Source organism: Anomalospiza imberbis, chromosome Z (assembly GCF_031753505.1).
Source record: "Anomalospiza imberbis isolate Cuckoo-Finch-1a 21T00152 chromosome Z, ASM3175350v1, whole genome shotgun sequence".
NCBI classification, from domain to species: domain Eukaryota; kingdom Metazoa; phylum Chordata; class Aves; order Passeriformes; family Viduidae; genus Anomalospiza; species Anomalospiza imberbis.
In genome coordinates this window covers 50,053,406-50,077,691 of record NC_089721.1, presented here as the reverse complement: position 1 = coordinate 50,077,691, position 24,286 = coordinate 50,053,406, and the positions used below count along the sequence as shown (strand labels likewise).

The 24,286-nt window shown below is 36.1% G+C and overlaps 1 protein-coding gene across 5 annotated transcripts in view; it reads right to left on the bottom strand.

Annotated features, from left to right (window-relative positions):
- PRR16 (proline rich 16) overlaps positions 1-24,286 on the bottom strand; it is a 147,975-nt gene that overhangs the window by 52,095 nt on the left and 71,594 nt on the right. The window contains exon 1 of one of the 5 annotated variants that reach the window (XR_010994655.1): positions 22,700-22,757. The exons of the other annotated variants lie outside the window; for them this stretch is intronic. The gene's annotated coding sequence lies outside the window, so the exon portion shown is untranslated. Of the gene's footprint in view, positions 1-22,699; positions 22,758-24,286 lie in introns of those variants that run through there. 5 annotated transcript variants of the gene reach the window in all.

The window sequence follows — 24,286 nt, the reverse complement described above, 5'->3', positions numbered from 1 at the left end:
AAAGATTACACCCTTAGCAACATGCATTTGGACTCAGAAATTCTGTGCTGTAACTAACAGAGCATGGAGAATTAATCAGTAAAATCAAGTTCAGGTAAAAAGGAAAAAAGAATACTATTCAACTCAAATTAACAACCCCAAACCCCAAAATCCCCACTGAAGCTCCAAACAATTTGCAATGCAAAGATATTTTACAGTTAACCCAATCCTCAATATTACCAAATTTTTATATAAAATTGCTAAAAAATATAGAGCTAGCACAAAGTATTGCTTTTCCACTGAGGTCAAACTGCAGTTCCTGTTTAAAGAACTTCAGAATCTAGTCCAAGAAAAAGTCTTGTGATTATCAAAAGCAGCCTATGTTAACCTAATATTTCCATTGTCTGAGCTGTGCTTTTAAGTTTTGTCTAGTTTTTAGCTCCTCTGTTGAAGACTTTTTGTGGGCAAATGTCCTAACTTGATTAGACCAATACTCAAAACTCCGTATTTCTCACAGGATGCCAGGATCTCATTCCAAGAATCTAACTTTGTAATCATAAGACTAAAACATGACACAGAAAGTAACATGTACTTCTTACTTGTATCCATAAACTTCTCTGAAAAGTGTGTCTACAATTTATCTCTCTCAAAAACTTTTTTCACTCTTTCTTTGTGTGATATCTAATACACATTCAAAGATGCATCTATGGAGAGTTTTATTGTCTCCTCACAATAAATGCTTCACCAGGTTTGGTTTTCCTCCTATTTAAAGGAAGATACCAATGTTCAATGAGTATATTATCTACTGTCTACCCTCAATCCACCAGACAATTGTTGAGCTTTTTTTGCAACACTTAAATAAAAAACCAAATTGCTTTCCATGAAGGAAATTAACATACACTTAAAGATTTGTGATTTTTTAAGTTCACAGGAGTAAAAATTTGTAATATTTCTTAAGATGTTCAGCCATTTGCAATTTTTTAATGTTTTCAAACTAGATTTTTTTTTAATTACTTGCTTCTGTACAGGCTAGTAGCTCTAAAAAAACCTGCATAAGCAGGATGGAACTTAGGTCATATTACTCCTGAGATGGAAAGATGGAGCACGTATAATTCATAAATTGCTCTTTCGTACTACACCATAGGTAAGTGCAGCTACAAGATTGAAAAGTTTGCTGGAAGCTTACTAGAAAATGAATAATTATGGACAGATGCTGAATTTGATTTTAAATCAACCAAAATCCAGTCATGTCATGATACTAGTTCTTATTTTGAACTAAAGAAATTAGGGGTGAAATGAACAAAATTAAGTGGACAAAATAAATTGAATAAAATGTATTAATTGTTTTTATTTTTTAAAGCAATGCCAAAAACTTGCAAAGTTTGACCTAGACAAATATTTCACCTTTTGTGTAAAAATTAACTACCTGACAAGCCACAAAAATAAATATGTAATTAAGAATAAAACAGCAATCAGCTCTACCATGAAAAGGCTGCTTTTGCCTTTAAGTAAAGGACTGGGAAATATGCTACATCAGTAGCTCTAACATCTCATGACTGCATCTCTAATACTACAAGAAATTGTTCACTCACTGCAATTAGTACTGGAATCTTCTAGACAGCTGTCAAACTATTTACATTCCCATCACTTTAGCTTATGATTTCCTGTACAGTTATTAGACTTCGTTGACAAAAATGAGTGTTCAATATATATGGGGAACATGAGATTAGCTCAGCTGGTCAGATCATGCTGCTAATACCACCAGGGTTGTGGGTGTGATCTCTGCATGGGACCTACAGGAGCTCGAAGGGACCCACAGGAACCATCCACTTTAGAGTTGGCTTGATGATTCCTGTGGGTCCCTTCCAACTCAGAATATTTTGTGATTAGTTCCGTGATATCTAAGGACAAAAACAAACCTTCTTCCTTACCAAGTGCCTGTAAATTCCAAATTACCCCAGAGTTAAAAATGAGTGAAACAGAGGTCCCTGTTAACAGTGAGAGAACCAATATCTCCCTTTACAGTTTAAACTGCATAACAGTAGAATAATAACCTTTCTTGTATGTGTTTTCATGTGCTTGTATTTCAGCTTCAATCCATGGTCATATCTTTTGTATTTTCCTACAACAAACTTCTCTACAGTGCCACCTGTCTCCTTCCCCCAAGCCCCAGAGAATACAGCTTCCAGGTCAAGAAGAAACAGAACCAAAATTAGACTAGAAACAAGTTTATAAAGTTGTGTAAGCTAAAAAATTGCCAAAAGAAAGCAAAAGAAAAACTGTAGCAGGAGAGACAAGTGGTCTACTTAGTACAATATAGTGAAAAATTACAAAAAGCAGGTGCTCAGGCAAGAACACTAGAGAAGTCTCATCTCACAGAAATATTTGTGTAGAACCTTATTCCATTCTCAAACAATTTCTAACTCAAGAACTTCCTACCTAATTTTGTATTAAGCAGATCTTGGCATACTTATCTAAAGCGAACATGTGAACCTGCCTATATCTGGTTGAACCTGCATCAGCTTTTGGCATCTGCAGTATCATCCAGTTACCCACCTTCATTACATGGATATGCCACCTACACCTCTTTCTGCTCGAGAAAAAAATCAGCTAATTTTATAGACAAAGTTCTTAATGAACTTGCATAATACTCAAGCTGTAGCTGTTTCGTGAAACCACAGCTACAGATTCTCTCTCAGTCTTGCAATTAGGTTGTGGGCTGGTTTTTTGTTTGTTTTTACAATGTATCCATCAGCATCTTCCTATATGAAGCTATATTAATAAGTAGTGTCTGTTTATGCTAAAATACTGTAACAAAGCACTGAGGATTAATTCAGTATTTGAGAAAATACAAACTTCCACGCAGATTAGTTCAGCTTTCTCTTACAGTATATCAGCAGCTCAGTCACTCACCCTGCAGCAGCAGGAAAGGGCAAGGCTGGTGAATTCCATCAGTGTTAGGGCATCCAAGAGATCAACCCTATCCTAAGTAAAGTTACACACATCAAGTTGTTGTTTCCACCACAAAATTTTGGGTAAAGAATACATTAGTAACTTCAGCAAACTAGTATTATGCTTTTTAGAGTACACTAATATAGAGTCACAGCCTAGGCTGGTCACGGTCTCAAAGATCATCTAATTCCAGCCTCCTGTCCTTGAGCAGGAACACCTTCCACTAGATCTGTCTGCTAAAAGCTCCATCCAACTAGATTTGCTCCAGCAGATTTATGATCCTGCACTGGGGACCCCAGAGCTGGATGCAGTACATTCCATCTTAACCTTTGAACAGAAATGAAATTAAAAATGCCTATTTTCAGTGACAGACATTACTCAACTGTTCCCTTGCATTCTGAAGTAGACTGAACACCAAGTTAGGCTGGAAATGAACATGTAAGTGAAAATTAAGACTATGTTGGGCTCTTGCAAATCCAACAAGGCCATGAAAACTCAGCATCATGATTGTGAATTAGCAGTTCAGGGAAAAGCAAACTGAGAAGCCCACATTCAAAATATTAAAAAAAAAAAAAAAAGATTTTTTTTTTCCATGAAGAAATAATAATAAAAAAAAAATTTTAGCAAGCTGCTCCTCATGTCCCTCTTTTAAGAATCTGGCATAGCCATGGCAATTCTGCTGTGAACCCTTTTGGATGGAGTCCCATAGGGATGATGTTTGGAAGAACAGAGAGACATGAAGGCAGATATGTAGCATGTATTTATGATGAACAGTACAATTACAATTCTTGTCACACACAGAGGTATCCTGATAAAACTATGATAAACAAACACAAGCCCTGAGAAAATAAAGTGAAAAACAAACAAACAAATACTATTTGTAACAAAAAATAACTGTTCTAAAATATTATCCAGAACAAGTCAGTTTTGATTCAGTTTCATTCGTTTTTAACGGCAACAGCATTTCACATTTCCAGTGAAATACTGGAAATGAGTGATATGAAATACTCACATCATCTCATATTGGCAATATAGGAAAATAAATTGTTTCACTAAAAATAAATCAGATTAAATCTATTTTGTCACATATAGATCATCACAAAATGATGATTCTTGTCTTAACTCTGGCAAGTAATGAAATTATTTCACATGTAGCTTGTTACCCAGGCTGAAAGACAAACTGCAGCTCAGGCTCAGCACTGTGTAAGCATAGCAAACCAGTCCATGGACTTGAAAAAGCAAGTACAATGCATGTCTCTATGGGCAGCACTGCTAACTAGCTAACCGAGTTAACCCAGTGCTACCCTGGAATCTGTTTAAAAGCAGATTGTGAGAGCAGCAAGTAGATCTGGTACAGCTTGACCTGAACACTGAAAAAATACTCAGAACTAGGGAAAAAAAAAGGCTTTTAAGTACTAAACAAATGAATTAAGACTACTTTATAAAATAGAAGGAAAATTTGATTTCATGACTCACAAAGAAAACTGGAACTTAATGGGAAATAAGCATTTTTTCCTCTACTGTAATTTATTGATGTCAATTATACTCCTTTCTTTTTCTTACTTTTCAAATTTAGATTTGACATGGTAGATGTAGCCTGCATGACTATTTAAGAAGAATATCCAGATTTTATCTTTATGTTATTAGATAAGAAAAAAAGAAAGGATGAAGGTGGGCATGTAAGATATACATCTACTAGATGATTCTGCATACAATTATTTTAAATTCATTGGCACAAAAAGGAAATTTAAAAGACATCACTAGTCAGGATTCTATGCTTAAATATGCATGTAAATAAAAGTAAAGTCTTCCCTGTAGAAAACTTAGGAGAATTAATACTAAATCCTTGTTTACATGTTTCAGTAATACTCCTTGCAGCTTACTACCACTTTTCTTTCTCAAAACATGTAAAAAAATTGAAAATGGCTGCATGTTGAAAAAAACCAAGGAATGGTTAATCTGTGCATTCTAATTATTGCTAATGTTTTCTGAATAAACATGTTGTAAACCAGCTGTAAATGCAATAGTACAAAACCTTAGAGATTTTAGTCCCTACATAAAAATCTTTGATATAAACAGTCATTCATGATGACTACAAATACAGTGATTTGCCTAATTAGAAATCATAATAATTTAAATGAATGTTAAATATTTGTCCAAGCTTTTAACTATTAAGGTAAACAGAATGTAGAAGTTTCTAAAAGTATGTTAATTAATGCTAACCATGGCAACGCTGGAGACTAGAAGTTCCTTTGTAAGATTAGAAAAATAATGTATTTTCATAAATACTTTCCTAGGTACACTTTTCAAATACATTGATATCAGCTATTGTTAAAAAAAAAAAGCCCTTGTAACATTATAGCTCTTAGAAATAATTTTAAATATTTAGCATACCCCAAAAAAATTTGCTGAGAAGCTGATAAACAATTCCACTGCAATTCTTTTGTTAATGCTGATCTTAAGAACTGGGTATATTTCTCTGATTTTAAATAATCCATCTCACTATGCAGAGTATTAATTGGCATCCTTCCTTTACCTCTGGCCCTCTAGAAAAGGCTCCAGAAATAAATGTTCATCATTCTTTTGAACTAAAACAAAACAAACAAAAAAAAAACATTCTCCAAGAACAGCCAATATATCTTTTCTGAGACCACATGTTAGGCTGTTGGACTTTATGATTTAAAGAATTTTATTAGTAAATACTGCTTTGAGTCTACCTGGCCTCCATATTTTAGTATTTCACCACCATTTAGGTTGTAGCTCCAAAGTCACATTTAAACCCAAATGAAATGTGCAAGAAATTTACATCAACCTGGAAGTACTTAGTCCTGTTGGATACTTATTAAAATACAGTTTCAACACAGATGAACAGAACTAGAGGATTAAATACAATATTTAAAGCAATTTTTAGATGAAGTGACAGCATTCTCTGCTTTTTACATGCAAAAACTGGAAAACCTGCTAATGCAATAGACTTTCTTTCAGACATGCCTGCAATACTCTTTCTGTTGATAAGTCTTATTCTTGAAAGAGGTTCTGTTTATGCAACAGGTTGAACTATCTGCCTGAATAAAAGCAATGCTGTAGCTAAAACAATAAAAACAATGCTATAGGTAATGATGATTATTATTAGAAAGTTTGCAACATTTTCTGCTGGGAGGTCTTAATTGCACAAGCTCTCACCCCCCGCCTCACCCTGCTGGTGAGCTGCACCTAACTCCAGGATGTAAGAGTACTACAGACATTTTTCCAAGAATGAGAGAGCACAGAATATTTTGCAATAGTGACCCTATTGAAGGCTACTTGGAACTCAATCTGACCTTTTCAATCAGGATGTACTGGGCAAAACACATCACAGGAGATAGCCCATGGTGAGCTTACACCACTAATAAACAAAAGTAATGAATCAGCAAACTCTGTTAACAGAGAAAGTAATTGCCATGAACCATAAAGGTTTGAAATTAATGGTTGCCTTTTAATTATTCATTTCTACACGTTAAATGACCTTGGCTCGCAGTGCATCACAACATATTTTAGTAATTTAATTTTAAAAATATTTTATCTTAATATTTAAGAATGCAATTTTTTCAGATTTCTTTCAATAAAATGCTATATAGGCACCTGAGAAGTGTGTACAAAAATAATTTTATCTCATTTTTGGTTCTATATATTAAACTTTTGTCTGTTTATTAGACAGGTAAAACTGAGCCCTTCAAGTGATTATGACTAACGTATTTTAGACAGTGTAAGCAAACTGTAGCTAAGTATTTTTAAAATAAATAATTAAATTATTCAACAATAATTGCACATTCACATTATCATAATAGGATCATTGCCAAGAGAGCTTTTAACAAAATTCAAAGCAAACAATGTAATGTTACATGTTTACATAGATGGTCAGTTATTTTACAGTTAAAGCTGAATTTGATCAGTCACTTATTTTAAAGTTCAAAGAAAGCCATCTATCTGACTTCCAGTCCAAAAAGAAATTCATAAATACCATAAAATGAGAATGCAAAAAAATTAAAAATCAGGAAATCTCTAGCTCAGGTATTTCCAGCACTTTTGATGGAGATAATCAGTTCAGTGTGCCAAAATACAATACTGCAGATGTTTTTTCAAGCTAAGACTATTACTTTTTTGTCCTTATAAGATCATTAGCTCATGTTTTTGGCACAAGTAGCTGCTGCTCCAATTCTGCTTCTTGTTGCAGATCAACTAGCTAATAACACAAGAAAACAGAAAGTTTTCTTCGCTTTTGCGTATCCCACAACTCTGCTGGGCCTGTTATGCCTGTAAAAAACTTGCACTCCCAGCAATACTGAACTATTAAAAGAGAATTTGGGCATCCCACAAGGTACATGGTGTTGTACTCAGTACTACAACACTGTGTTTTTACTTTTGGTGGTCCAGTCCCTTTCCCGTGTATTCAGTTCTGATGCTTCTGCATCTGTGGCATAGGTTTCCCTTGGATATAGTTAGTTTTGCTGTTTTTGATGCCAAAGAGAGGCATGACTTTCAGAGATGTTAATGAAAGTCTGAAGGTGAAATTCTGGAGAGGTCTGTTTTCCTGGGTAAGTCAGTAATTGCCTTAGAGAAGTAAACTACAGTAGTAGAATACATTGTACAGAGAGTAGAAAACCATTTCCAAACTGATTTGCAAAAAACAGTGGTGAGCAGGGTGGGGGAGTAACTGTCTGTCTCAGTCATGCAGATAACAAACTGCAGTCAAGAATCAGTACAACTACCAGAAATTTCCAACCAAAGATAAAGTCAAAATTATTAACTCCTTTAAAAGACTTGTTGATGCTTAGCCTTTGAAGCTTGTTTTTTCTTTTTGGCTTTCCTACAAAGGGTTTTCAGTTGAGTTAGCATCTTATTAAAAATTATATAGAATATTTATTTTAAATGTATGTCTTTCAGTAATTATTTCTATAGTGATTTTGACTATATATGGAAAATCTGATCCAAACCTCAAGACAAGAGGAGAAAAATAGCTGTCTATATTTGCTGCACCTTCCCTTCTCAATGTGTTCTGGGGTTTACAACACATTCCTTACTCTCCCTTTCCCTCTCACCCTCTCTCTCCCTCGCTTCTTTCTTTCCTCCCTTTCTCTTCCCTCCTCCCCTCATCCCCTCCAGTATATCAGTAATTCTGCTCAGGTCAATCACACAATGCCTCAAGTACTAAGGCATTCCTTTGATTGCCAACAATCCACTTTGAAGAGTCCTCACATCTCATCCTTATAAACCTCAATCCCTCTCTTATAACTGCAGTACTTGTGGCAGCAGGAATGAAATGTTTTGTATCTAGTATTTTGAAGCGGTCCTTAGATGTAAAGATGTAAAAAGGGAGTTTTTCCAGTGCAGCTGGTAGGATGCACAGAGAAGAACTAGAAAGACAGATCAAGTCCCCCCTTCTACTGCTATCTTATGGAGGTCAGCTTGGCTGGCCTTGATTCAAAGAAAAATACAGTTCTACCATTCAAAAGAACATGGTTGGTGAGATGTTAAGTACAAGAGACCTCTGGTGTATGCATTGAAAAATATCATGAATCTCATCAGATATATTGCTGTTTAAAATGTTATCAGATACAAACAAATTGAACAAATAGTTGTTTCATTTTCTGGGCTATTAGTGAAAAGAAAATCATACAGGTAAGCTTTAAAGCCTTAACTCATATTTTAATACTGAGACCTATTATTCTAGAGCAAATATTTTCAATTCTGGCAAAGCAAATCTAAGTTGCGAATGTAGACACTTGGGGTTCAGGCCCAAAAAATGGACCTGAATACTGAGGTAAAAAGCATATATTTTTAACTTAAGAAAGTGCTGCAAAATGTGTGAAAAATATAAACTGTGTTTGAACATTTAAGAGATCCTAAAATGTATAAAGAAAGGTAAGTATTGCAAATTATTTTAAAGTTTCAAATGAACATTATTAAAAATACTACGGACTTGCACTTAATTTTTAAATGGCATAAGAAATGTTTTGACTAGGTTCAGTCAAAAGAACTACATTTACTGAACTGCTTTAAGTTCTGAGACATTAGGCACCTTTAAAAGAGAAAACCCTTTACACAGAGCTAGCTAGGTTGCATCTTCATGGCAGGAATTAAGACATTTCTTTTGGGCTAGATGTAACATATTGAAGATAATAATTCAGGGATAAGGAAAATTTAACATTAAATTCTGTGAGTTCTGAGGGAAATGGTGGATGAATTGCTATGTCCCTACTCATCATACTTGAAAAATCATGGCAGTCAGGTGAAGTTCCTGATGACTGGAAAAAGAGAACTATAATCCCCATTTTTTAAAAAAGGTAAAGTGGGAGACCTGGGGATATATAGAGCAGTCAGCCTTAGTTCTGTGCCAGGCAAGCTTATGAAGCAGGTTCTCCTGGAAACCATGCTAAGCACATGGAAAACAAAGAGGTGATTGGAAAGAGTCAGCATGGCTTAACAGGGGAAATCTTGCCTTCTGCCATGGAGCTACTGGTGGATAAGGGAGCACTGGTGGACAAGGGCAGAGCATTTGACACTGTCTACCTGTACTTACTTTGGAACTTTGGACACTGTTTCACAGGATATCCTTGTCTCTAAATTGGAGACACATAGGGTTGATGGATGGACTACTTGATGGATAAACAGCTGCCTGGATGGCTGCATGGAAAGAGTTTTGGCAAAGAGCTCCATGTCCACATGGAGACCTGTGGCCAGCCGTGTTCCTCAGGGTCAGTACTGGGGCTGATACTGTTCAACACCTTTGCTGGTGACAGGGACAGTGGCACTGAGAGCACCCGCAGCAAGCTCCCTGATGACACCACGCTGTGTGGGGCAGGAACATGCCGGAGGCAAGGGATGCCAGCCAGAGGGACCTTGGACAGGCTTGAAAAGTGGAACATTGTGAACATCAAGAACTTCAACGAAGTACAAGCACAAGGTCCTACACCCGGGTCATGGCAATCCCAGACACACCCACAGGTTGGGCAGAGAAGTGATTGGGAGCAGCCCTGTGGGGCAGGGCTTGGTGGGGATGGCTGATGGAAAATGAGCCAGCAGTGTGTGCTCACAGCCCACAGAGCCAGACGTGTCCTGGGCTGCACCAAAAGCAGCGTGGCCAGCAGGGCGAGGGAAGGGATTCTGCCCCTCTGCTCTGCTCTGGTGAGACCCCACTGCAGTGCTGTGCCCAACATAAGGAGGACACGAAACTGTTGGAGCTAGTCCAGAGGAGGGACATGAAGTCGATAAAGGGACAGGAGCACATTCCCTACAAAGCCAGGCTGAGACAGTTGGGGCTGTCCAGCCTGGGGAAGGGAAGGTTGTGTGGAGACCTCATGGCAACCTTGCAGGATCTGAAGGGGCCTGCAGGGAAGCTGGAGAGGGACTCTTCATCAGGAACTGCAGTGGCAAGACAAGGGCGAATAGGTACAGATTGAAAAAGAGCAGGTTTAGATTAGGAAGAAATGTTAGGAAGATGTCAGGAAGAAATTCTTCACTGTGAAGGTAGTGAAAGCTGGAACAGGTTGCCCTCCTGAGAAGTGGATGACCCATCTCTAGCCATGTTCAAGGACAGGTTGGATGTGGCTTCAAGCAACCTTATGTAGTGGGAGGTGTCCCTGCCATGGTAAGGGAGTTGGAACTAGATGCTCTTTAGGGCCTTTTCCAACCCAAACCATTCTCTGATTCTATAAGATTTATATTCTAGAGATATAATTTTGTACATTTGAATTACTGCCAGCTGACACTTTATTGGTACAACATTAGTTGTACCATTACTTACTAAATATTACTATTTAATATCTACTGACTGTGACACACCCCAACTACCTTCTTAACCAGAACTACTAAGGAAAATGTCATGAGATAAAAAACCTCAGCCTTAATATATAAGCAAGGATAGTAGTTGTTTGGACTACTCCTAACATCTATTCAGTTAGAACAAGAGCAGCTTTACAAAATACCACAGACATTGTTAAGTGTACAGATTTTCTTCATCCGTCTCTTTTATATATATTTTTATGCAAGTGTCAATATATGCTTATATGCACAATTATAGTCTATTTTACACCTGCTGTCAGATATTTATAATATATCTAGGTAACCTGGTGACCACTGTATCTTGTTTTTTCTTTCCTCTAGGTTAGTAAAATCCAAGGGCAAAATTAAATTTTTAGCCTGACAGTTACAATAGTGATCTTTTTGCACTGATAAAACCATCACCAAAAGAAATGGATCCACTGATGATTCCTCTCCCCATAGCAGGTAGTTTTGTTGCTCTTGATATCTCCTAAAGTATTTTTAAGATCAAATATTTCCCCCTCGTCCAGATAAAGAAGTTTAAAACCAACATTATCATATTGCAAAACCAAAGCCATTAAGTCCTTCAACATGCTCCTGTCCATTCAGAGTTATTGCAGAGTAGAAATAATTTTTTTTAACAGAAAAATAAAATCACAATTGCTTTGAATGTAGTGAGTGCGTATTCATATACTACACGGGTTATCCTAAAAGAGATCACAGCAGATAGGAGTCTGCCCAGTGGTTTCTAATTTCCACTTCTGCTATTCATGTAACTGCTGAGTTAACTCAAGAAGGAGCTCCATCTTTATGCGGCACCGTTTTTCCCTTTACTATTTATTTCTCATCCATTTACATTGTATACTCTGGCACAAGGGTTACACTTTTCATGCAACCCTTCCTCCAAAATGTGTGCTACTTTTTATTATTATTCTGCTAAAATACTGCAGAGTGGAACTGTTTTGGCTAATCTTGTTGGCTAATAGGTTCTCTCGACAGTAGGTTAAACAATACACAGTCAGTACCAAGTGTAGATGTTCTAAACTTCAAATACCCTTTTCATTGACATTTCCTTGCAATATATGCATTTGAACATTTATTTAGGAAAAAAAAGACAACAATGAACAACAAAACACTCAAAATTCCCTACATCTAACAACATATTGGGAAGTTACTTTTTAGATAACATCTGTAGTAAGCTATTGCAGAAATTACATGTTCTCCAGAGCCAGGTGTAAGTATATGACATATTAGGTTATATAAGACTAAAAGTCTCCATTGCAATTCTGAACACATCAAACATTTACCATCACTAAGTGATGTTCTCATAGCAAATCCACCACTGCTTGGGTCTTAGATCTTGCTCACATTCAAACATTACTCATATCTGCCTAAGAAGTGATATAAACCACTTGTCTGAGAACCCAAACTTCAAGAAGAAAACAGGATCCTTTTTTTAAAGAAATCCAAATATATATATACATTAATTGAAAGATTAAATATTTCCCTGCATAAGAGTTGTAGTACACACAGGAACAGCTGTGTTTAATGCATTACAGAAAATACTACTTTTTCCCATGGAGGAATATCAGAACTTATATTGAGCATTTTTTCCAATGAACAAAAATAAACACTACTATGGTGCCTCAATGACCAGCAAAAACAATTATATGCTACACAAACATGCATTCATTTCAAAGCAGATATTACATCAAATATTATAAAAAACTTTGTATGTTGAATCCATATACAAAACAGTCACAGCAGAAAGTTAATGAAGCAAATTAAGCATTAAAATTCCTCAGCTTATTAATGAGATTACATTACATTACAAGTGTGGGCTGCCTTATGCCTAGGTACATAAAGAATTCAAAATTTCCAGCACCTCTGACACACAAAAATATAAATCACAGGATGAGAATAATGTAATGTACCATACATAGGTGGTCATGGTAGCATTAAGTAAGTGGAGAGTAGAAGACAGAGAAATTAGTTGGTTTTGTGGTTTTTTTTTGATTTTTGGGTTTTTTTGCCTTTTTTTTTGGGTTGTCTGGTTTATTGTAGGTTTTGGGGTTTTTTTTTTTTTTTGGTCAGGGTTTTTTTTTGTGTAATAATTATGAAATCAGAAAAGTTATTGTGATATATAGTAAAGATTCACTTCTACTGAAGCAGAAAATATGCAGGAATTTCACAAGCTTAGCGAGGAAGAAACACCCTTATGTTCAGATTATCTAGCTCCATATTACAGGCTTCCAATTAGAATAAACTGAGTTAACAGGCAGAACAGAGTCCTGACATCTAAAAGATTAAATCTTTAAAGCATTAGAACTGTAGTATGATTTGTCTAAGAAAGCACACCCACATTACAGATAATGAAATAAAGTTTTAGTTCTCTTCTTAATTAAATCAACCTATTTCAATTCACTGACATCAGATTCTTATTCTGCAGATGAAACTAGGTTCCTTACAACCAGTAAGTCTGATCTTAAAGGGTGGCACTGTTATCTCAAAAAAGAGAACAAGAATAAAGAATGCATCATGATGATATAAAGGAAGCAATAAAAAGAGGAATCCATGAACCAAGATGTTGTAGAGACACAGAACATGTTCATTCATGCTGACAGTTTTTACTGATGGAGTGAAAGAGGGAACTGCAGAGCATAAGAATCTGTATTTTTCTTCACTGGACTGTAGTAAAGAGTGAATCCTAATTAGGAACAAATTCAATAATACAGTTCTTTACATTGCTATTAATAGCCATAGAGTTATCTTTAGTCCTCTGCAAGGGCAGAGAATAAATAAGAGAATTCTCAAACATACAAATAAATAATTCCAGGCTGTGGAAATTAATCTTTCAAAGAATACATATTTAAGAGTCTGTAATTATTTGTTGTATCCATAATAAACCAGGAGATTTTACTGAAAACTATACATTAGAGTTTAACTGGAAAAGACACCTCAGCTTGTCTAGACACTGAAATGCATCTCACTTCTTGATTAACATGTTTGCTTACAAGAAGAAGCAAGCAGTAATATCTCTGTAAGCCTGGCTGATGGCTGGAACAAAGCACTCTGGCTTTCAAACATACAACATTTATACTAAGCAGGAAAAAAGAGAAAAAGGGAAAGGATTTTAGGTTTTCTTTCTTTCCACATTCTGAGCAGTTCAACTCCTTTACATAGATCTACTTCCTTCTCTTAAAAAAATGAAAACTTTGAAAGAGAACAGAATCAGACTTGCTCATCCAAATAAAACCAGACATTCCAGCTTATCTGTGCATTCTACCAAAAAACAAACAAAACAAAACAAAACAAAAACAAAACAAACCCCCAAAAACCCAGAAAGAGGTGAAAATTAATTCTTCTGATCTCCATTGTCAGGGGAAAATAATTTCCTTTCATCACAGAAAATGAAGACATAGTTGTCTTTAATCCATGAGTTATGAAAAATTTTGATCAAACAAGCAACATTCAATGAAAATCAGATTAAATTATATTTTCTGTTGACTCATATTGCCTTCTCAAATATTTTGAAATCTATTATATGCAAATATTGAACCTATTCATTACACTGCCCACTTCTATCACATTATTTTTAATCCTCCACTTTATTTTGACTAAACACATGATCAAAATTAAACACAATTTTTCACTGCTTCAATATCTGATTTTTCAGACACCTGTTTGCTTTTCAAATCTTTCACTGTTATCTTTTGCCAAGCTACTTTCCTGCAGTCATGAGTTTAGTAAAAAATATTTAACATTTGAGCCAAAGCAAGAGCAAAATCATGTTAGTTCAAAGCATAACTGACATTTACATTGGCCAACTTATAAAGCAGCTATGGCTTTAGTGAATAAAAATCACATTATTAAAATGCACTAATAAAAGAAAATTAATGTTTTTTTCATTGAGCTCCTGTTCTGGTCACCAGCATAAGCTACAACGTTCATGTTCTTAAAATTTGAACATGGCCATTTGTGAATTGCGATTGTTGCTGCGACATCAATATTCCAGATTGCATCGCTCTGAAGTACTGCAGTAATTGCACTGACAATACTAAAGCAGTCCCTAAAGATTTCATACTCAACAGACCATGCATGTGCAACATCGAAGTAGCAACTAAAATGTAATAACCATTCAGATTCCTCAAACCTTAGTAATCATTAGTAGCACCCAACTCTAAGGAGAAATAAACAGGCTGTCTTAATAATGTTCCATGCTTCAAAGCTATAGAGGTCTTAATCTTCAAACTAGTGAGTGTGTCACTGAATGAACTTGTTTTTCCAATAGACAATAAGAAAATAAGCCAGAATGCATCTTTGCATGGGAAACTGTAACCTACCTGCTTGTCTTGGATGTCTGATACCTAGAAAAACTGAAATAGGGAGATTGAAGGGAAAAAAACTACCCTACAGTGATTACAGCCATATGAAATTAATACTACTACACAAATCAGCCAGTTATCCATATACATCCATATTTTCTCTTTCTCACTTTTGCAAGTACAATACTAACAAGATGATAGAAGGAAGACTTTGAAAAGCAAAACATCTAAAAGACATGCTAATCTTTTAATTTAACTTAAAATCTCTTCTGAGGATGTTAGGAATCCATTACTGCTAGAAATGGAAATAAACCTGTTCATCATCTGAATATAAACTGGCTGAGAGACATACTGTGAAGCCGTGTCAGAACGAAACCTCCACCTTACCCTATTTACCGCTCCTGTACCAACCAGCACTATTTACAGCTGCCAGGCAGCACAATTACCTTTGCATGTGCCCAAGCACTCCCGCTGTGCTGCCCACCCTGCAGCCATGTTGTAGCATCAGGCATCATGTTTCAGAACAGCTGTGAAGTTCTGCTGGCCTAACCACAGTCAGTAGACCTTGAGGACAAGCCTAGCACTTCTGACAGCAAAGGCATGAATCAACCAGCACTATGTCAATGAAAGGAAGCTGATGTTGCTTTGTGATCTCTGCTGCACTTGTGCACAGCCGTGCCTGTGGAAAAGTCTTCTTCAGCGGCCTGTGACAAAGGAAAGAGAGAAAAGGCTTTGCCAATCAAGATGGCAGAAGACTTCACTGTAGCTTTGGAGCTACTTCAGACATCAAAAGTCACTTACATGAACTGAAAAGTAAGTAGGCAAAACCTCCAGTCTCCAGGGCTCATGCTGGATCAGCAATGCTTGTACACTTTCCTTACCAACCCTGGAATTCCCAGCTCTGGACACAATCCTGCATTTTCTGTTAGTTCTCCTGAGATACCTGGGAGATGTATCTAGCATCCCTTACCAGCCGGTACTCTGCTGAAGTTTCCCTTGTACCATTGGTCTATCAGTTTTGGGGACAGAACAGTCAGTAGTAAAAAACTTCTTTGTCCCTTGCAATACCATAGATCATGACCAGGATTGGTTCTAAAGAAGGATTCTGTGAAATGATTTTTAATAAATTCTGAATCTTAAACTGTAGAAAATAATTTGCCTGCAGTAAATGAAAGAACTGTCAGCATAAGAAAAATTCTAAAAATATAGTCAGTGCTGAAAACTAAGTATTCTTCTAATCTGATTTTTCTGAATGCCCTAAAAATGACATTATATCAAAAGATAGCTATATACATTTGACAAATACACACAGTTTATTGTTTTTAACATAGAGTATAACTTAACTTACTGTTCTGAAGAGTAGATTAGATTTATTTGCATTATCTTGGTTTATTTGGTTTGAATGCAACATCATTACCAATTTCTCTTACTCTGCACTTGCACCAAATACTAATTCTGATAAGATCCCAGGGCTTTTTTTACTGATTAAATGAACTTCAGAAACAAGTCCCTACCACCCCACACCCCCCAAATGTCTTGAGTGCAACTAGTTGTAGTTCGTCCTGCTGTTGTGTAACACTGTTATTTAATTTTATGCCAAGTTTAATGAGACAAGGGAGTGTTTGGAGTGATACTATGTTACAGAAAGCAAGCTAGTAAATAAATTTTAGTGAGATTTTCTGCAGCTGAAGAAAAACTCTGTAGAAAGTTGGCTGGGCTATGCATAAGGTTTTGTGTAATACATTACTTGAACTATTTTTATTCACCTTCAAGAGATGAGTAACTGCCCAAACAGAAGTCATAGAATTATGCAAGTTCATACATCGGTGAACATATTACATTTGTCAAAGTAAGTGTTTGACTACCTTCTATTCTTAGAGCATGAGAGAAAAATTATCAACACAATTTTGTGCTTCTACTCCTAGAAATGCTGGCCTAGTACTATATTAGGAAATATGATCTGGTTTTATCTCCCTGCAACACCTCTTAGGTACTAGAGATTTATGTAAAAAGACTAAAGGGTACCCAGAAGAGTCATTGCTATTTCCACTGAGAAGATATAGCCAAACACGAGTTAACTTTTTAAAATATTTCATTGGTCAAATGGCCTTTGTGAGATGACTGAAAATGAAAATAATTATCCAGACAATTCACAGGAGAATCAGGGTGCTGACACAAGGCTCAAAGCCCATTTCATAATAAAGACCCCACATTTCAGGAAGTGTTGACTGGCTGTGTGTGTCCAGGCATACTGTGAAAAGCCAGGAATTTTAACTGCTATTAAATTCAACAGAAGTGGGAATAAGCCATTTAGAGTATTTAATCCTTACTGAATATACTGCTTCATGTCAAAAGCATTAATCTGTGCTGCATTCGTCCTGTGTATGACAAATGCAGTTTGTCATAAAACAGGACTATTTTTCAATTTATATGCATATTATATATGGTACATTATGAACATTGACACACTCATATATAAACACATCAAGTATTCAGCTAATTTCATGCAATTACATGCAAAATAATAGTCTATAGAACCACAAAATGCCTAACTATGACAATTAGCAAAGAATGAACTATACAGAAAAATTTAGCTGGTGCTAGTGATGGGAAATTAGTTTTGTCACTAATGAAAAATAAAATAAACCTCCTTGAAGATGCACATTCTTTTCAGAGTATGGTACATATATAATGTCTGAATATGGCAGCATATTGGATGGATCATTTGAGCTCACCTAAATTGTTTTTAGAAAGTAAAAACTTCTGATAAGTTTTTTAATTATTAAAGCACCAAACAGATCTAAGAAACTCCATATATAAGGCACCCAAGGGCTGATTCCTAGATCTCATTTGTAAGGAGCTAGGCAGCTAATAAGCCAGAATCATAAGGCCAGGTAAAGAACCTGCAGATCTGGTGAGAACAAGGAAGTGAGGGTAACAGTGAAATGGCTGGAGCAGCAGCCGCTCCAGTGGAAACTTCTAGGCTTTCTTGTGCACTACCTGAAATCCCTGCAAAGGTTTCCTCATGCATATGCTGAGGCAGATACCATCATAAACTTAATTAGACAACAGAAAATACATTAAAAAAATCCCATAGTGCCTTTCAATTTCTTACAGCAAGGGAGGGAATAAGGTGGAAAGAATCAGGCTCTGGGAATCGATGAGAGTGATGTTGACAGTCCCAGCCCAGGAAACAGGAAAATTACAATGGCAGTCTCTTGCTCTGGAGAAGAACTAACAAAATTAAAAAGCCTTTTTTTCCTTTCTCTCTATGCATCTTATCACACAGAAAATAATAAAAGTGTATGCAGTGATGTCAGTCATGGGAAATGCTTGTAAAGGCACAGCAGTTTGGGACATGTAAAAAATAAGCTTGACAAAGCATCGCCAAGATCCTATGCAGTAAAATTTTATGCAGGATCATCACAAAGGACTTAATAAGCCTGATTTCCATAGTTGAGGCCAGAGCTCTGTGTTGACTACTATATGACTACTTTTATAGTAACAGCATAAATTACTGCAATTCTATGCTTACAGCTGTATGCTGAATTCACAAAGAGGCATTTATTAATTCATTAATACTTGTGATTATAAATTACCTATTTACTCATAAAAGTTTATGAAAAGAAAATCCAATGAGTTCACCACTAGAGATACTAAGAATATCAGTACATAAATTTTCCTTTAAGCATCCATCCTACAAACCCAGAAGAAAATTCCTTTGCTGCTTAAAATCAATAATAGATTATTGATTTTCTTTCTCCACCAGGAGAAAGACAATCATACCAATCTTTTACTTACTCTTGGTGTTCCTTACTGCTACTTTCCAGCTAAAGTGACAGCCTGCAACACCAATTGCTTAGAAAATTACTAAGGTTTACATTAAGACAAACCTCCACACAAAACTGCTTAATGTGGTATGGCAAGTCTTCCTGGCAGAAACTTGCTGAACAGGGCATTTTTCCTCATAATTCCTTTTCTTTTTCATGTTACCCCCTGGAAATATTCAACAATGCTTGGAATCTCCGTGGAACAGATATAGAAAAAGATAATTAAAACTTCAACAATTGTTATGTAATAAAAAGCACCATGCTGCTTCTATTTTCAGTAAGATTTAAAAATCAGAATCAGAGGAACACCCCCAACCCCTTATTGTTTTGAGATGAATAGGCTCACAATTGTTGTTTTCCAAACAAACTCTAACCTTACATATTACAAAGAGTATGAAACTCCCTGAATACTTCAGTACAACTGCACCAAGCTGAAATGCATGTTTACCCTTTTTCTCCTTTCCTTTCTTGTTCCTCCTCTGTCACTGAAGAGAAGTTGTTAGAAATTCAGTTTACCCAGCACTGGGTAATCAAATCTAGAAACCAAGTGAGCTAACAAGATAAAAAGTTTAACTCCAACAAGAATTTAGTCACTGATCGCAGGAGGCCAGCGAATATATACAATATATGCTGTATTTGGACTAGTATCCTCAATTCTGGTGTCTCATACCAAAGATGACACAGTGGGATTGCAAAAGGTAGCTAAAAGGGCAACTGAAAGGGCAATGAAATGGCTTTTGTACAGAAAAGTAAAATACACTAGATAGATTAAGTTTCTTCAACTTGGAAAAGTGACAGCTGAAGGAAGATTTAATCAAATCACAAACTTCTATTCACCAACACCTTAGTATGAGTGACTAATCTTTTGCCTATTCAACACTACCAAGGAAAAGATTAGTCACTTGCTCTCATAATGTAGAATGTAAGAATTAAATGAAAATATCAAGATGCAATTTCAAGACAGAGCATCACTAAAATTCTCGTCTTAGCTAAAATCAGCCATTCTTTTATATTTTTTACACTCCTTCATTTCAGAAAATCCCTTAAGTTGAATGATAACTTGAGTGTTTTCAATGCATTATATGTTCTCCTCCAGTAAGTTCCTCTTTTTTTCTTGTAGGGAGGTGGATCTGGGAAAATACACAAAGTCCAAGGATTTAAGGTAAATGTTAGGTTTCCAGCCATGTACCATTCCCTTACTTCTTCTCCCAAAAAGGCAGAACCACGACTTACTGAAAAAACCCACTTATTTGGGGCAATTAAGGACATATAAGTGCAAGCTTCTTCTAAAGAGTGGGAGAGTCATCCTCCTCTTCTGTGTGAATAAACGTGAAACAGGAAGGACTAATGAAAAGATAAGAGTGAACACAGCTGCAGATAATTGCACTGTCAAGAAGTAAGACATGTTTGGATGCTTACTGATTTAACTGGTGTGTCCACCAACCTCTATCAACCGCTCCCCTTGAGTACATGCAGCCTAGAGACAGATGTCCATCAGGATAAATGGAATACCATGTTTGACTACACATTTCAGATGTTAAAACTGATACAGTCACCTCACTGTGATGAATCTATGTGTCAGTTCAGTTCATCTGCAATACCAGCACACTGAGGAAAACATGTTGTTTATAAGAAAGAAAAGGCATTCATATCTAAGAAGAACACTTCTTATAGTATATTTGCTTTATTTATTGTAACATTCACTCATGTACATTCAGTCACATCTTAAGGGAATACAATTATTCCAGGTTAACACACAAAAATTAACATATGCTTTTATTTTTAACACATTTTCAATTGGCTACCTTCAGAATACGTGACTTCCAAGCACAAAACATAATAATTGTCATGCTTTTTTTTTTTTTTTTTCTTTAATGGAAAGGAGGAAATAGAAATAATAAAACAATAATAGAAAAACCAACAAACAAACTTGATGAGTCATAAGTTGATGATGTGAAGAGATAAGTCAGTGTCAGTACAATTCATAAGTCATCAAGTAAATTTAATTTTCTTTTTCATCAAGTACATTTTAATTTTACTTTTTAAAATTAATTTAATTAATCTCTTTACATGTTTGCTGAGCTGGCAATAATTTCCTAGATTTCATCTTACAGCTGGTGAGCTTCAAGCTACCCTTTCTGCAGAACAAGTTATATAAACACAATTTCTGTACTTCTTCCATTTATGCAGCAGAGGGAAAGAATTGTCTTACTCCTAAAACTTTATTTATGTACCTTTAGCGAGGAGAAAAAGAAGAAAGTGGTCTTGATTGCCATTTCCTTTTACCCTGGATTCTCATCTGGTAAGTCTAAAGATTCTTTTTCCAATTATGTACTATGCCTTTCCTTGCCTAACTTGTTCTGAATTCTTAAATACTTTGAAGACTAGTTTTAATTTTAAAAAAACTCCTCTATTTTAAATGCTGTAATTGAGAAACACTATCTTCTGGGAAATATCTCCATGAAAGGAAGACCAGGGTGCCTTGGCCCTAATATACAGGAATTAACCTTACAAATTCTTCAAATTAAAGGCAATCACTCAGATTTTAATTATAAAGTCCCTCTGACTCTCATTTTGGAGAAACATTAAAATATTGCATTTTGATGCTTCTTGAACATGCACTTTCCTTCACATTTGAGAAACATATAATGAATATTGCTGATACCCTAACGATGCCTGAAAGCAAATACCACAATAGCTTGATGGAAAGAAAACCAGCAGTGAATACACTTGGAGACTGATATGTTGTCCATCATGGTCTGTTGTTGGAAAAACGTGACATTTTCAATAATATGAAGAGTACTAAAGTATTCAAACAAATTGAACAGATGAGTTCAAAAAGTGCAAGCTTTGCGTAGATGGACTGACTGAATTAATGAGCATCTGACTTCTACTCACATCATGTTGACTGTAAGATAACAAATGTGATGACTGCATGGCTCAAACCTCCCAAGAAAGAGCTAGTCTTTTCCTATTGTCCTGCTTTGTCTGAAGCATTGCTTTCCTTATGTTGTTGTATAAGGCAAGATTTCTTAATTTTTTTGTTCAATATTTTTATAGGAATGTACTTGAACTCAGGTTTCTAAAAATCATACTGACTGGAAAATAGGCTAAAGAGTCTCTCAGGAGTGCAGAATCTTCTCGGAAGCTGGCTGTGCATTCAGAAATGTGGATATTCATATAAAGGACTATCAGACTTAGGAGGAGTGCAAAAATGGGTAGTTGGAATTTTGTGTCTATTAACTACTACAACATAGCTACAAAAGCCAAGATTTCTTAGCTTATATCAGAATCAAAAATCTTTATATGCCATTGTAAAATTACCCAATTAATTTCTCATGCATGAAAATAAAATGCCCTATGAATCTCTTTACTGGAAAGCATTTCTAATTTAAAAATGTTAGTAAGTAAGTATTTTTATAAATGAGAGCTGATAGCAATTATCAACCTTGATATGATTTATTATTTGGCCTTGTGTATTTGTTGACCTCCAGCGAGAGATCAGCTATTCCAGCTTCTGGAATTAAAGGTATGAATTTCTCATCAAATAACATTAAGGAACTTTAATTTTTCCTCATACCTGCAGCCGACCCTAGCAAATGGATTTAGAGAGAGTAGAACCTAATTTCAGTCAGATGCCACAGGAGAAGAGGCTCTAATGTATATTCCGTTTGTTTACTATTTGCTGATGTTTAATTCTACATAAATGGGGAGGCTTATTTTCAAACCATAGAAGATCTCCCCTCAGCTCATGACTTCTGTATTGTGGTGGAATAAGTGACATTTCCTCTCATCCAGCTGCCTGTTACTTACCCTCCTGAGAAAGGAGTCTAAATTTAGAAACCTTCTTGGACTGCACATTAGCCAACATTGTGACTAACAGTGTTCCTAGTTGCACAGGAAAAGATTAAAATTTAGTAGGTGACATCTGTGAAATTTCAGTTCAATGAGAAAATTAAAAATCACAGCATCTAAAAAATTCCATGTATTGACAAACAGAAAATGTCCTGAAATCAAAAGAGCTGCCAAATTTTATGAAGATGTATTCACAATGACCTCTTATGAAAAAAACAAAAAGCTCAACATGGAGTCAAAAATCAAGTGTAAGAGGATATAAGATCACTTGAAATTTCCTGTACAGGGTCTTAAACATATCTTCTACATTTTTTCAAGCTCACAAGCAATGCTAGCATCAGTCGCAGTCTCCTACGAGGCAATGACAGCAGGGAAGTTGGAGCATGTCTGTGTTGGTGGACCACTCATGCCACAGAGGAACTGAGCAATCTGGATGCTATCAGAGGTGCAAAGAAAGAGATGGACTGTGTCTCCTCCAAGGCCTTGTGGTACCAAAGGCAGAGCAGGCAAAGCAAAAATTATGTAAGCAGGAGTCCCATGCAGAAAGGGGCTGGAAGCACACGACTCCTGGCATCAGGTGGCTAAGCGACTGGAACAAATGTCTGCAGAGAAGGACTTGTTGGACACCCTGCTGACCATGACCAAGCAGGCAGTAGCCACCTGGGAATTAATCATACCCCTTCACTCAGCACTGATGAGCCACAGCTAGAGCCCAAGGCACAGTGCTGTGATCTCAGTAGGAGACAGTGAGTCTTGCTGTGAGATTTGTTTTGGTTTGCTTATCTTTAAATGATTTGTAAAGAATTCACATCAACATGACAGGAGATGCTGCCTTGTTTAATAGTAACTTGGCAAATGCTGAGATTCTATGTGTTTCAGTCTTAAGAAAATATTGTTTAAAAATTGTGTTAGTTTTATCATTCTAAATCTAGCTTTAATATTATTATTAACAATAACTGTTTGAGAAGCAAGGCTGGAAAGATTTGGGGGCCCCATATATGTTTCTATTTGTGGTAGTGTGCTGTAATCCTTCTAGAAGCAAGATGTCCCATGGCATTACACACACATGCTTCCTTCATGGACATTGCAGAAGGGTATAAATGACCTAGATCCAGTGCCACTGCACACATGATCCTAACCAGCCCTGATACTCACAAGAGGAGAGGTCAGTCAGACTGGCAAGGGACAAGCCTAGGTTTCATTTACATGATGGTGAGAAGAGACAGAGTGACTAGCAGAGAGGCTGGGGAGGTTATGGCATGGATGACTGCGACCTTGCTACAGAAACAATTATGGTATTATGGCAATAGCTTCCACTCTGGACAACTGAGAGGAAAACACTGACAACATTTACACAAACAGACAATATCTGAAGGATTTTTAATTTCATAACAAAAATGGATAACTCTCACCTAACTGTATGCAAATTTCACTTCTCTAGATATTCATCAATGCCTGCCATTGGGACAAAGTCTTAACTAGCACAGCAGTTACATATCAATGTTAAAAGTATCAAATTTGGATAAAATTTGTTTTTGGATAAAT